Source organism: Meriones unguiculatus, chromosome 1 (assembly GCF_030254825.1).
Source record: "Meriones unguiculatus strain TT.TT164.6M chromosome 1, Bangor_MerUng_6.1, whole genome shotgun sequence".
NCBI lineage: Eukaryota > Metazoa > Chordata > Mammalia > Rodentia > Muridae > Meriones > Meriones unguiculatus.
This window is the reverse complement of record NC_083349.1, coordinates 108,542,275-108,556,438: the sequence shown is the minus strand read 5'-3', so window position 1 is coordinate 108,556,438 and position 14,164 is coordinate 108,542,275.

Here is a 14,164-nt window from a genome sequence, read left to right as displayed (position 1 = left end):
AGAACGCCAGGTCCACGGAGAGACTACACTCTCTCCCTGTGTTTGCAAGAATGAGTTTAAGGAACTCTGGGAGTGCTGGGCACCCTTTGGTGGAGGGACCCAACAAACGCTAGGAAGTTGTCTTAACAGCCTTAGACTCAAGTTGTCACAGGGTTTGATAAACAGAGGCGCCCGGATTCATCCTAGGTCCAGTCTTCGGGGGCCTGCTGCCAAGGCTAGCTCTGTTGAGATCTGGCTCCCCCTTGTGGCAGAGAAATAGCCAGTTAATAGCTCCCGAGCTATTAATGGGGCTTTCAGCGGCTAGAACTACCTTGGGATATCAACAGGGAGGTCAGGGATCAAGGACATTTTTGGAACAAAGGAGGTTAAAGTGAGACAAATAAAACCTGCACATGTTTTAAGGCTTGCAGTGGTTATGTGGAGCGCATAGCAAAGAGTTGGGTCTTTGTCGGGGGATTCTGGGCTCTAGGCAGAGCTGAAGAAAGTCGGGAATTTGAGTAAGGTGCGGAGGTTTACGCCTGTAATCCCTTCACACGAGAGGGTGTGGCAGGAAACTGAACTGGAGGCTACACAGCAAGATCTCTCTCCCTCTTAAGGAACTGTCTAGAGACGAATGGGCTACAGCTCGTCTCTAAATAGCTAGCACTATCTGGAGAAAGCCAGCATCTGAGGGGATGAAAACACCAAGAGAGTAGGCGGTGATGATGCCAAAATGATGACAGGTGGCTGACCCAGAAGACCACAGGTCGGAAGACGATAAAGAAAATGATCTCTCGGATACCCATTTGCTAGATCAAAAGCAAGAGGATTTAGGGTAGGAGACAATTGGATATTGAACATATTTGAAGTCTAATATCTTGAAAATGGAACCGATGACATTCCTGGTCAGCTACCTGTTATTTTCAGAACTTAGGTGGTAATGGCATTTCACAACTTAGGCCACCTAATATGGGTCTTGAATATGTTAAAGAGTTTCTAAAGTCAAAGAAGGGAGTTTGAACCAGGTAGGGGTTGAAAGTACCAACCCATATATGGGCTCAACAAACACAGCCAAATGCCCAGTATACCATCTAACCTCAAGGTAGAGTTTGTATACATGTATTAAATCCTAGTGTTGCACCAGGTGGTGGTGCACGCCTTTAACCCCAGCACTTGGGAGGCAGAGGCAGGTGGATCTCTGTGAATTTGAGGCCAGCCTGGTCTACAAAGTGAGTTCCAGAATAGCCATGGCCACACAGAGAACCCTGTCTTGAAAAACAAACAAACTACAACCCTACTGTTGCAAGGACAGACATTGCATATAGAATGTAGCTATAAAACACTCCCCTCATGGGAGAGGGAAGAACTGACTCTCTTTTCAGCTGGTGACTGAGGGCGACAACGTAAGAGAAAGACTCAGAAGATGAGCTCTGTTTTATAGAGTCCCCAAACTCTACAATGATGGGGTTTATTGAAAACAAGCAGGCAAAATAACTAATCACAGATAAAGCTGAAAAAAAAATGAGCAACAAGATGAATAATGACAGTATTGAGCCGTAACACAAACTACAAAAGAAATATACACACACCCAAAGCAATAAAAACAAATGAACGAAACAGAATATGGGGAGGAGGAGGCAAATCTTTCTTCCTCAAGGATTTCAAAGAATATGTGTTATATTATTCCTCCAGGAAATGGGACTTAATCATGCTATCCCCTGCACCTCCAATAGGAGTTAGATTTACAGGCCCCTTCTAGGAGCAAAGTATGGACAAAGGAAAACAGTAACTTTAGATAGAGAAATGCAGCATGCACTACCCAAAACTGTACTTGGCACTGGTGTCACCATATAACATGTCCAGCATAGCAAGATGGATGGGCGTGCCACTGCTGTGTTCTCCATTTCACCCTGCCCCAAACACACCAAGAGAGCATCAAGGACAATCAAATTGAGGGACTTCTTTTCTTTCTTTTCTTTTTTAGCATAGTGGTAGAGCAATCGCCTAGGTCTTGGAAGTCTCCGGGTTTGACCTCCAGCAAAAAGGTACTATGGATTGGATCCTGAACATTGGTGGGAAAATATCAGATCCATATGAAGGCTGGAACTGAGCTAACAGTAATTTTTTGAGATTTTGGGATTTGCATAGCTCAAGCTGGCTTTGACTTTGCAATGTAGCCAAGGATGACCTTTGAATTCTGGATCCCCCTGCCTCCCACCTCCCATGGTAAGCCCATGGTCTTGACAGGTGTATCCTGAAGTTATATGAAATGTTAAGAATAAGGCTGGGGAGATGGCTCCGTGGTTAGGAGCAGAGGGCTTGAGCTGTGTCCTAGCACCCACATGGCCGCTCACAATTGTCTGCAGCTCCAGTTTCAGGGGGTCTGATGCTCTCTTCTGACTCCTGGCCATGTGTGTGGTGCATAGACAGACATGCAGGCAAAATATCCCTGCCCATAAGATCAATTTTTCTAAAAAGATATTAAGGATACATGAGGGAGTGTCACTGGTGAATGAGATTTACCAATCTACTGTTGTAGCTTTTGTGGTTATTCCAAAATAAAAAGTGGAAATAAACTGCAATAGCAACTGGGAAATATGGAGGTCCGTGCTCTTAGAAAACCAAGCACCTCAAAGTCTATGAGGGTTCCCACTTCAACTATCCTGACTCTCTCCGGTTCTACTCGAATCTGTGCCCTAGCCTGCACTTTGAAATTTATGGCGGTGGACCCAATCCAAACTTAGGACACTGGCTCCAACGAAAGTGTGAGTCAGAACAAGCCATTTTGGAAGCCCTTTGAAACTCTGCCTTGGCACTCCTTCCCTAATGACTGTTTGTCTAGCTAGACCCCGGAAGAGTCACAGATGGGCTCTTCCCTGAGCTTTGGGTATCAGATCTCTCAGAGCCAAGGGCAGCCACAGGGGAGGGCAGCAGCGGGGCCTTGGGTGTGCACACTGACTGGCCTTACCTATTGTAAGCTACCTGACTGGCAGCAGCTATTGTGATGTCATGGAATCTCAGTCTGAAGACAGAAATTCTTTAGTTGAGCTGGGCATGGGCTTGAGTAATGTCGCTAATTTGGGGGCTGGCTATCCCAGTGCCAGCCCATCTCACCTTTGTACTACTCGGTTTCTTGGCTTGTGGAATTTGGATGTTTGCTAGGCATCGAAGCCAGAAACAGGTGACAGCCAAGACAGAGGTACGTGATGGCCACTCTCCTGAAACTCACTTCTCCCTATTCTGAACCCCTAGAGGTCTGTGTAAATGCTTAGCCTCTGGGCTGTAGGAGGAAATGAATGGAGGGAAAAGGGACGCTGAGACAATGTCCATAGATGTCTTTCTCTTAATTCACTTTAGAAGCTTTAGGCCAGGTATGGTGGCACACAACTTTGATCCCAGTACTTGGGAGGCAGAGGCAGGAAGACCTCTCTGAATTCAAAGTCAGCCTGGTCTACATAGTGAAATCCAGGACAGCAATAACTGCTGTCTTAAAAAAAAAGCCAAGAAGAAGAGAAGAGAAAGAAGAAAGAAAGAAGAAAGGAGAGGAAGAAAGGAGGACAGGACGAGGTGATGGTGGTGGTTGTGGTAGCAGCAGCAGCTTCAGGATCATATTATCAAAAAGGCACCGAGGAAGAATGTACTAGATGTTGAGGAACTGCTGTCTAGGAGCTTGAACTGAAGTGAGACATTCATACCGACATACGTATAACTTCGGGGGGAAAGAATATGATTCAGGTTAAGAGAGGTGTGAATATTGTCCGGGAGGCAGAAGGAAATGTAAAGATTCAGAATCAAATGACAAAGAAGGTCTCAGGAAGTTTGTTGCAAGTGATAGCTTTGTTGGGATGTTTATTTCCAGCAGGAGAGGCATGGTTTGCCCCGCTGGTGTGCATGTTTAAGGTTGGCAGGCCAGGCCTCTCTTCTGAGTTTCCTCTCCCGCGAGTAGGCCATGCATGAGCATCTGACTCCCATCCTGCCATCTTGCCCAGACTTGGGCATGCCCACCTTTTTAATTTCAGTCATTCCAGTGAGTGTGTGGTATCACGTTGTGGTTTCATGTGTATCCCCCATGACTGAAAACGCTGAGCAACTTCTCATGTTTATTTTCCTTTTGGAAACTGTCTTTTGTAAACTGCCTAGTCAAGTCATTGTGCATTTTTTTTTATTTGTGTGTGTTTGTGAGCATGATGAATGTGTGGGTATGTTTGCCATTGTTCACATGTAGAGGTCAGAGGATCACTTTGTGGAGTTGCTTCTCTCCTTCTGCCTTTATGTGGGTTCTGTACTCAGGTTGGCAGGCTTACATAGGCATGCCTTCACCTGCTGAACCATCTCACCGTATTCCTAATGATTGGATTGTTGCTACTTTATGTAGCGATTTGAAAGACTTCTTTGACTATCACAAACAGGAGTCCTCTGCTAGATACAGATAGTACATATACATAGAACCCCTCTTCTTTTCTTTTTACATTTACATCTAAGATTCACATCAAATTATTTTTTGTGTATGATATGAAGTAGGGGTCAAAGTCCTCCAAATTCTAGATATTTAGTTTCTCCAGAAAAGCAGCAGAAGAATAAAGATGGGTGAGCTACTTAGACACAAACACAGACTTACACACACACACTCCTTTAGTAACCAAGGCAATAGTTTAATATTACTGAAAAATTAGAACTGGGCTAAGGATGTTGGTCAGTAGAAGCGTATATAACATGTACAAGGCCCTGGATTCAACCCTCAGTACTTCCCCTGGATCAAAATTAACTTTAAAAACCCATAGTGAACAAAGATTAAAACTGGAAATGCGCATGTTTCTAGGACTAGGACTTTTCTTTGTCACTTCTGCCTGACCCCAGTCCTTTCCTCCAGCGATGATTTCTTTCTTTTCTTTTACTCTTTTTTCCTTTCTTCTTTCTTTCTTTCTTTCTTTCTTTCTTTCTTTCTTTCTTTCTTTCTTTCTTTCTTTCTTTCTTTCTTTCTGTGGGGGGCATTCAAGAGATGGTTTCTCTGGGTAGCCCTGGCTGTCCTGGAACTCACTTTGTAGTCTAGACTGTCCTCGAACTCACAGTGACCTGCCTGCCTCTGCCTCTTTGAGTGCTGGGACTAAAGGCATGCACCACCATGCCTGGCTCGGTGATTATTTCTTTGTTGTTGTTTATTTTCTAAGTCAAGTTCTTGCCATGTTGACCACACTGGACTAGAATTTTTTATATAGGTTGGGGTAGCCTTGAACTCACTCCATCTTTTGAGTATTGGGATTTCAGCCACTGTGTGATGGACACTATGTGATGGTCACTGCATAATGCTCAATTTTTGATGGTCACTGTGTGATAGCCACCGAATAATGACCCTTGTGTGATGGCCAGCGTTTGATGGTTACTTTATGATAGCTACTCTGATGGCCACTGTGTTATGGATGTCCTATGGTGGCTGCTGTGTAATGGCCACTGTGTGATGGCCACTGAGTGTTGACCACTGTGTTCTGGTGACTGTGTGAGAGTCACCGTGTGATGACAACTGCATGATGGCCATGGTGTGATATTCACAGTGTGATGGTCACTGTCTAATAGCCACTGTTTGATGGCTGGCCACTTTGTGATGGTCAATATGTGATAGCAACTGTGATTGCCCTTATGTTATGGATCCCATGTGATAGCCACTGTTTGATGGGTATTGTTTGGTGACCAGTGAATGATGGAAAGTGTGTGTTGGTCATTGTGTGATGTTGACTTTGTGATCACCACTGTATGATGGTCATCGTGCGATAGCCACCCTGTTATGGATGCTGTGTTTTGGCCATTTTGTAATGGCCACAGTTTGATGACTAAATATAAAAATGAGGAGGGAGGGAGACAGGAGAGAGAGAGAGAAAGAGAGAGAGAGAGAGAGAGAGAGAGAGAGAGAGAGAGAGAGAGAGAGAGAGAATAACAACGTGTTTGTGTAGGGCCCAGGGATAGAACTGAGGTTGTCAGGCTTGACATCATTGCCCACTGAGCCATGTAGCTGGCCCCAATATAGAGTTTTAACGCTATAGTGTGTGTGTGTGTGTGTGTGTGTGTGTGTGTGTGTGTGTATGCATGTGCACGTGTGTGCGCAGGAGTGTGTATTAGTGGAGGATCAAATTCAGGTCATTATTCATGCTAGGCAAAGCACTCTAACACTGAGCTACATCTCTGGTCCATTAAAAAAATGTATTAAGGATAATTTCAGGCAAGTCAAAGGCACACAGAATTGGTAATGAGCCTAGCATGCATGAAGCCCTATGTTCAATCCTCAGTATGGAAAAAAAAAGTGGTCTGATGAATCTTTACAGATCTGCCACTCAGTTTCAACCCTTGCTACATTATTTTGAAGTAAGGTAAATGTTTTAGTAGTATATTTTTGAGATCCTGCCCTGACTCTACAAAGAAAAAGAAAAGAAAAGCCTATTAATCACGATGCCAATATTATATCTAAAATTTTAACAATAAAATTTGAACAATTCCTTACCACCTCAAATATTCATCAGCGTTTCAATCCCAATAGTCATGCAATGACAGAAATTATTATTTAGTGTAGCTCAACATTATGTGTTGAGATTGAACAGCATGTCTCTTTACTCCCTTCTAGTCTAGAGATTCTCTTTTTCTTTTATCAGTTCCGCTTACGTATTGGAGAAAAGGGTCATTTTCTCTAGATTTTGCAGTCAACATTTTGTTGATCAAATACCCATTCTGTGTAGCCACGTACTTATGGGCTGCATTAATCAGACTAATCGGACTTAGTGGGTTACCAAAAACCAAACATGACATTGGGAGGTGAACACGCTATGGGGTGTGTGGGGAAATTTGGAAGGTGAGGAGGTGTGTGTATTATTGTATACACGTATACTTTTTTATTAGGAAAGATTAAAATGTCCCCTTCGTGTTGTGATTCGACACATTCTGCTGCCTCTTACATTTCCTGTAAGTTGGGATTTACCCAACACTCATGTAGAAATGCATTTGGCCAGAGAGCAGGGTCAGAAAGTGTGACCTTTAAGAGGGATTAACGCTGCTCTTTCTAGACTGGGTAAGGTCTCACAGGCATGGCTCCTCACTCTCTGAGGACCGGGTTAGCTGCCACAAGAGTTGGGACCCCTTTTGTCTTCCATGCACACCCACTCGCTCTTCTGCTTCTGCGGCGCATCGAAGCTACACAGAGACCTCATCCAAAGCACTAGGCTCTTAGACTTCTGGAATCATGAGGCCAGGTAAATCTCTTTTTTTCATAAATGCACCAACAGCAAGTATTCTATTTCAGCAACTGAACATGAACTAGAACCAGGAGGAAGTTGGGTCTGAGATTTTTCAGAATTTGTTTTCTGGCAAAGAGGGAAGACATTTCATTGATAATAATAAATTATTAGGAGGCACAGAATGTCTGGCTTTGATATGGCATTCTATCTATCTATATCTATCTATCTATCTATATCTATCTATCTATCTATCTATCTATCTATCAATATATCAATCAATCAATCAATCAATCAATTTATCTATCTATTCATCCATTTTTAAGAGATGAGAGTTTTTATTAATCACAATATCATACATGTAGGGATCAAATCCAAGGTCTCATGTGTGCTAGGCAAGCAGTCTACCACTGACCTACATCCCCAGGCCTGGTATGATACTGTAAATACATCTCTCCTCCTTCCTTCCTTCCTTCCTTCCTTCCTTCCTTCCTTCCTTCCTTCCTTCTTTCCTTCCATCCTTTCCTCCTTCCTTCCTTCCTTCCTTCCTTCCTTCCTTCCTTCCTTCCTTCCTCCTTCCTTCCTCCTTCCTTCCTTCCTTCCTTCCTTCCTTCCTTCCTTCCTTCCTTTCATTCTTTCCTTTTCTCTTCTTTTCTTTTTCTTTTGTTTCTTGATACAGTTTTTCTAAGTAGCCTTGGCTGTCCTGGATTGGTTTTTGTAGACCAGGCTGGCCTCGAACTCACAGAGATCTGCCTGCCTCTGTCTCCCTGAGTACCAGGATTATAGGCCTGTGCCACCATGCCTGGTCAAATATTATTTTCTAAATGACATTGAAACCTGAAAATACAACAGATCTTTCTATGTTGATTTGCTTAGAGGACCCTGCTAAGTTCATCACTTTGACTTTATTCTTCTGTAGGAACATTCTTTAAATCATGTATAAATAACAATAATTTTATTACTTCATTTCCAATCCTTATGTCTTTTTTTTTAATTGGCTTTTTTTGAGACAGGGTTTCTGTGTGTAACAGTTCTGGCTGTCCTGGACTCACTTTGTAGAACAGGCTAGCCTCGAACTCTCCCTGCTTTCATCTATGACGGCTACATTCATTTATGATGTGTTGTCTTTTGTCAACTGAAGGAAATTTTTCAATAATTCACCAGTTATGTATAATGTTTTCTGTAGTGTTTCAAATATTCTTTACCAAAACAAGGAAATTTTAACAAAAAGTGCTGTTAATTTTTTAAAACCTCCTTTAAAATTATAAATTTAATCTCTTATGCTGAGTGCTAAATACAAAGTATATTTCCTGCCTCTATTTAGATGGTCATTTTTTTTTTTGTTCATTCAGTATACTAAGTTGCATGAAGATGTAAGACAATAAATCAATAGGACACATATAACACATTTGTAATGTTTGCCCCCAATACTCTTTTGTTAGATTCGGTTTGCTGATATTTTGTTTGGGGTTTCCACATCTATGTACCTGAGATGTATTGACTTGGGTCGGGTCTTGGAGATTTTAGAATGAAGATTGTTCCAGCTTCCGAAATTAAAAATAGGAGGAAGTCTACATTTTCATCTCATTACTGTCTCTCTCTCTCTCTTCTCCTTCTCACTCTGAAATTCCTAGACAAACTGAGGGAAGAGTTAGTGTCGTTGTCCTTAGCTCAAAATTTGCAGGAAGGACAGGTCAGAAAAATGGATACCCTTTTGTGTGCTTCGGTCTTTGGAAGAATTCTTTCCTCTCCTGGGAGTTCTGGTCTATGCTCTTAAGCGTCCAGCTGATTGGGTGAAACCCACTCACAGTATGGAAAGCAATCTGCTGCAAGTGTAGTGATTCTAAATGTTAATCATATGTAAAAAGTACTGTCAAAAAATGTTCTAGACTAATGTATGACCCAACAGCTGGGTTCTATAGCTGAGCCAAGTCAACATAAAATTATAACCATTACAGTCCTCTCTCTTGTTTAGAACCATGTTTATTATTTTTAAACTTGTCCCTCTATGTGTGTATAACAGTGTGTTTGTGTTATTGTTTTTGGGTGTAATTGTGTATGAGAATATGAGCACAGATGCCAGAGGTGCTGGATCCCTCTGATTCTTACATATAGGTTTTTGCTGCACTGCAAATTCGTTTTTAAATACGATATGAAGTAAAGGCCCAACTTCATTCTGTTACATGTGGTCATCCAGTTGTCCCAGCAGCATTTGTTAAGGATTATTCTTTTAGCATTCAATGGTTATGGTGCCTCTGCAAAGAATTAGTTGATTTTTAGTATTAGAGTCCATTGACCCTAAGGGTCTAGGTCTATGCCAGTACCACAGCTGTTTTCGATCACCATAGCTTTGTACAAAGTTTTAAAATCAGAAAGTGAGTCTTCCAACTGTCCTTTTTCTTTTCTTCTCTTTTTAATTTATTTATTTATTTATTATTTATACAGCATTCTGCCTGCATGTGTGCCTGCACACCAGAAGAGGGCACCAGATTTCACTACAGATGGTTATGAGCCACCGTGTGGTTGCTGGGGATTGAATTCAGGTCCTTTGGAGGAACAGCCAGTGCTCTTAACCTCTGAGCTGTCTCTCCAATCCCGAACTATTCTATTTCAAGATTTTTTTTTTTTACTCCTGGGAGACCTCTTTTAGGACAAGACTTTCATTTCTGGGGGGAAAAAATAGGATTGTTGTTTGCATAGAGATTACACAGTATCCCTACAGAATCTACAGGTTGCTTTGGTAATGTTGTCATTTTAATGTCAAAACTTCCAGTCATGAACAAGGAATGCCTTATTTTCTGTTTGCTTTCTACCACAACGTTTAATAGTTTCCCATCTTTGATGAAAATTTTCTCCATTCTACCTTAACTTTTTAGCAGTTTCACTAAGTCTAAGTCTAGATAGGCAGTCATTTTCTTTTAGCACGTTAAAAATGTTATTCTGTTGTTTTCTGGTGCCCAGTATTTCTAATAACATACCAGCTCTTTATTTTACTACACATTTGAATATGATAACTCTTTTATTCGGGCAGGTTTTAAGATTCTTTCTCTCCCGTTCTCAGCATTTCTTGATGTACTTAATTCAACTGTTTCCTGCCTTCTGCTGTCATAACACTGACATAATCAATGCTTCTCAGTTCTCACAAGTTTCTAGTTATTAAGTCAAAGAACAGACTGCTTCAAAGCCATTTTTAGTGATGAGAGGCTTTGTCAGCCAGTGAGGTGCATGCTTTGCAAGCATGAGGACCTGATTTCCATCTCTAGAATTATGTAAGAGATCTGTGTCAGATGGCACACATTTGTAACCCCAGTCACAAGCGTAGGGGGTAGAGGCAGGTGTAGTCTTGGGGCTCCCTGCCCAGCTACTTTAGACTTTTGGCAATCTCCAGGCCAATGAGAGAGCTTGTCTCGAAACACAGGGTAGGTGTCACCCAAGCAATGAAACCTACCATTGACTTCTGGTGTCCATGCAGACATGCCACATGAGCAGACATAAACCTTGCACACTTGTGTAGTCACACAAACATATGTGAAAATAAAGCAATTTTAGGTTCATGGTAAATTGAGCAGAAAGTTCTGAGTTTCCAAATACCTCAGTGTTATTACTCTTCAAGTACTGTCTTGCTACATTCTCGCTCCCCTTCTTTCTGAGGCTTTTATTACCGTATAGCCTATAGCCTTGACTCTATTTTACATCTCCATTCTGCACAGCACTCTTCAGATCCATCATCCCGTGGAGATTCTAAATTGAATAGGAGGGAGTTTTGAGGTGGGGTTTTGGGGCTGGAGAGATGGCTCAGAGGTTAAGAACACTGGCTGTTCCTCCAAAGGTCCTGAGTTCAATCCCTAGCGACCACATGGTGGCTCACAACAATTTATGGTGAGATCTGGTGCTTAGGTACACATGCAGGCCAGAATGTTGTATAAATAGTAAAAAAAGATTAAATAGTAAAAAAGGATTAAATAGTAAAAAAAGGATTAAATAGTAAAAAAGGATTAAAAAAGGATTGAAGTGGGATTTTATTCTGTAGCCCAGGTTAGCTGGAAACTCACTGTTTAGCCTAAGCTGGCCTTGACCCTCATGGTAATCCTTTTTTGTCAGTCTCCAGAGTGGAGGGTCTACAGGCAAGAGCCACCACAGCCTGGCTTTGGAGTGGCTTTAGGAGTTTCCTCAGAGCATTTGGCATCATTAGTGCAGGCTCACTTTAAAATCCATGGCTTGAAGGCATTTTGAAGGCCTCTTGTAGTCTGAGCACCTGACACTCTATAATAGACTCCTAAGAGACGAACTTCCAGGCGTGCCTGGGCGGGAGCTTCTAGACTGGGCTCGTTGAGGTGGGAAGAGCCCGTCCTAACTGTGAGCAGCGTGGTTCCGCCGACTTTGAGCTCCACTGAATAAAAATGAGAAGGTGAGATGGACTGGCTGTGGCTGGAATGTGACAAGCTAATGCCTGCCTTGTCCGCCATGATGGATGTGATGGACCTTCAAACTGTGAGCCAGAAAAAAAAAAAATCTTTTCTCAAGCTACTTTGGGCCCAGCATTAGAAGTAACATAAACTGTGAGGCACACAGTCACCTGAGGCTAAAGGTTTTGGGTTACCCTTCAATCTTAAACTTTTCAGTGTGAAGGCAAATTTCCTAGCACTTGCCAGGAGCCAGAGCTAAGTGGTAAATTTGTCATTTGGAGCTTCTAACTGAGCACGTGGGGGTGTCTTCTGCTAAAGTAAAACCTTATTATAGTGGTGAGATGGCTCAGTGGTTAAGAGTACTTGCTGCTCTTGCAAGAGGACCCAGGTTTGACTCCCAGAATCCCTGTGGTGGGTCAGAACCATCTGTAATTCTAGTTCCAGGGGAGCTAATGCCCTCTTCTGGCCTCAGAGAACACCAGGCATGCAGGTGGTGCACATATGTACACACAAGTAAACACCCACACTCAGAAAAATAAATAAAGTTACTAAAAAAAAAAAATACTCGTACATATTTATGAAGCATAATATGAAGGTTTGCTTTATGCATTGTGTAATAATTAAACCAAGCTAGTTAACACATTTTTCACTTTAGATTTTTTTTTTCATGTGTACGATGAGAAATTTAAGGTCTGTTCTTTTAGCAATTAAGAGTTTTTAAAAGTTTTCTGTAATTAGTTCATTGTCCAAGGTGGTAAAGATTTTTCTTTTATATTTTATCTGTTCCAGTCTTTAAAATTCACATTTCTTTTCACGCTTGAAATCTTTGTTTCTTTGTTTTTTTGAGACAGGGTTTCTGTCTGTAGACCAGGCTGGCCTCAAACTCACAGAGATCCACCTGCCTCTGCCTCCTGAGTGCTGAGATTAAAGGCGTGTATCACAACCGCCTGGTCTCATTTGAATTCCTTTTTAAAAATTAAGTTTGATTTTTATTTTATGTGTAGGAGTTTTTTGCGTGCATGTGTGCATGTGAGCCACATGGTGTCTGGTGCTTCCAGGGGTCATAAGAGGGCATCAGGTCCCCCTGGAACTGGAGCTACAGGCAGTTAGAAGTTACCGAATGGGTGCTGGGAATTGAACCTGGGTCCTCAGGTCCTCTGCAAAAGCAGCAAGTGCTCTCAACTGTAGCCTTGGCTGTCTTGGACTCGCTTTGTAGACCAGGCCGGCCTCGAACTCACAGAGATCCTCCTGTCTAGCTTCCCCTGAGTACCGGGTTCAAAGGTGTGCACCCCCACTCCTAGCTACATTTAAATTCTTAATCCACTAAGAGTCCATTTCTGAATCCCCTATCGAAATGGCCCACTTTCATTTTTCTCCTTGTAATTTCCTATCATCCTAGCTTCTTTTCTGTTGCTGTGACAGAGCACCCTAAGAAAAGTGACTTCATAGGGAGAAGGGTTCATTTCTCCTCACAGTCATCCAAGGTTTAGCTCCACTGCCTCACCTGGGCGGGGGTGGAAGTCACAGCCGCAGGAGCTTGGGGTGGCGAGGCCTGTAGCCTCTGTAGTAAAGAAGCAGAGAGCTATGAGGAGCCCAAGCTGCTGCTGCTTCACTTTCCCACCCACACGGTCTAGGATCCTAGTCAGAGAATGGCGCCAGCCACAGTGGCACCTCAGGTATGGTTATCAAGACCAGCTCCCTACAGGCATGCTCTGAGGCTCATCTCCAGATGATTCTAGACTTTGTCAAGTTGACAACACTTACCATCACAGCTGTGGAATCATTTTCCTCTTGCTGTGTGGTGCTCTCCTCAGTTAAGCTGCCGTGAGTGAGCTTGTTTCAGAGCTGGGTTATGGAGCTTGGCTTTGATTTCTCTTCTTTCTTTAAAATCCTACCTGTCTGCTCCTGTTCTTACTAACTCTGGTTTTAGAGCATGTTTCAGTTGTTGGTCCGGCAAGTCTCTCCCTTACAAGTCTGTTTCTGCTCAGTTTTGGCGATTAGCAGATCTTTATATTGCCACATGGAATAAGGATGCCTCAAAGTAGAATTTAACTTGGGAGGACTGACATTTTTGAAATGAAAATCATCCCAGCTAAGAGCCTGGAACATTTCCCAATTATTCAGATTATCTTCTATGCTATGATAATCCTATGCTAAATGTTTATACTTTTATATATGAAGGGTCTTCTGTACTGTTATTTGGTATTTTATGATTTTTAATAATATAAATTTGTTACTTTAAATGTTATATTTCGAGTTTTTGCTGAAGTAAAAATGTTGTGCATATATGTGTGTGTTAGCTTTGGAGATAGGGTTTTGCTTTATAGCCCTGGCTAGGCTGGCGCTCACTACGTAGTCCACGCTTGTGACAAGCTTATGACATCTTCCTTCTTAGTCCCAAGTGCTGGCATTACAGGCATGTGCCATGACGTTCAGCTGTTATTATTATTGATAAGTTGTTTTGGATTCAGACATTTGATGAAGGACGCTATATGCACTATATTTGGCTTGTTTTGGTAGTGTTTGCTGCCTATAATCCCAGCATCCACGTGACAGCTCACAACT